The 1,668-nt window shown below is 37.9% G+C and overlaps 1 protein-coding gene across 1 annotated transcript in view; it reads right to left on the bottom strand.

The window, feature by feature from the left end:
- Positions 1-1,668, bottom strand: part of Dhc36C (Dynein heavy chain at 36C) — a 136,579-nt gene that overhangs the window by 26,682 nt on the left and 108,229 nt on the right. The window lies entirely within an intron of this gene.

The raw sequence follows: 1,668 nt of genomic DNA, 5'->3' as shown, positions 1-1,668 counted from the left end.
TTGGAGGTATTGAGACACCAGCAGCTACTATGATTGATCTATTCAATGGCCACCCAAATGATAATGAGTGCATCTCAGTGTATGCAAGTCGACTAGTAACCTCACTTATCCATAAATGGAAATCACTAACTATTGAGGAAATAGCTAACGCAGTGGTTCTTGCACATTCTGCTCGTTTTGACAACAGTTTGCAACGTTTGTTATTTAAAACGAGCATAAAGACACGAAATGAACTCCAGCAAGAACTCAGAGCCTTTGCGTTTGGCAAAAGAAAGTTTGCTTTTGAAAATCAGCCAGAGTCAAAGAAACATAAACCATCACCTTACCTAAAATGCCATTTCTGCGGAAAAGTGGGCCATAAAATCGCCGATTGCCGGTTGAAAAAAGATAAAGGCAAATCGTCAATGAAATCAGGTCAATTTTCGGGCAGCTTGACAGCAGAAAAAGGTCGATCATCACTTATTTGCTTCAAGTGTGGAGAAGCTGGACATATTGCATCAAAGTGTAACAAAAGCAGCAATCAGTATTCAAGCAACAATAAATCCGGTTTGGAAAAGAGAGTGGACGCATGCGAAGTAATCGAACCTAAGGGAGTACTGAGTCAATCTGGTGAGTCATAGCAATTCTGTTTTGAATCCGGGGCTGAATGTTCGCTTCTTAAGGAAACGGTGTCGGAGAAATTTTCGGGAAAACGTATAAATAATACTGTATTTTTAAAAGGTATCGGAAATACATCTATATGTAGTAATTTTCAAATCCTATCGAATGTTAAAATCGGTGATTATTCCCTCAAAGTTTTATTCCATGTAGTACTAGATAAATATTTAAAGCACGATGTTATGATTGGCCGTGAAATTCTGAACCAGAACTTCAGTATTATTATTACCGCTAATAAATTTCAAATTTTTAAAGAAAAGATAGTAAATACATGTACTAACAGCTCATTTACTCTTGATACCGACCTATCAGAAAATGATAAATCTCAGTTAATGTCATTGATGAGTGAGTATTCCCAATTCTTCATAGAAGGTATTCCGCAAACTCGTGTCACCACTGGTCAATTAGAGATACGGTTAATTGATCAAAGTAAAACTGTGCAAAGGCGTCCCTATAGGCTTAGTTCGGAAGAAAAAGAGATTGTTAGAAATAAAATAGCGGAGTTGATAAAATACAATATAATTCGCCCTAGTTGTTCTCCGTTTGCTAGTCCTATGCTACTCGTAAAGAAGAAAAACGGGGCTGATCGCCTTTGTGTTGACTACCGCGATTTGAATTCGAACACAATTTCCGATAAGTATCCATTACCACTTATATCTGACCAAATTGCCAGGTTGCGGGGAGCAAATTATTTTTCTTGTTTGGATATGGCGAGCGGATTTCATCAAATCCCTGTTCACCCAAAATCAATTGAACTCACTGCTTTTGTCACGCCAGAGGGGCAGTATGAATTTTTAACTATGCCCTTTGGACTCAAGAATGCTCCATCGGTTTTCCAACGAGCTGTGATGAAAGCATTAGGGGACCTTGCATACTCGTATGTCATAGTGTATATGGATGACATTATGATTATTTCCTCAACAAAAGAGGAAGCGTTTGAAAGATTAGAGGTGGTGTTGAATGTTTTGACAAAGGCTGGGTTTTCGTTTAATATTACTAAATGTTCTTTTC

Source organism: Rhagoletis zephyria, unplaced genomic scaffold, assembly GCF_001687245.7.
Source record: "Rhagoletis zephyria isolate East Lansing unplaced genomic scaffold, Rhagoletis_zephyria_1.1 Rzeph_scaffold_00150, whole genome shotgun sequence".
NCBI lineage: Eukaryota > Metazoa > Arthropoda > Insecta > Diptera > Tephritidae > Rhagoletis > Rhagoletis zephyria.
Note: the sequence above shows the minus strand (reverse complement) of the source record. Positions and strands in the feature narration are given on the sequence as shown.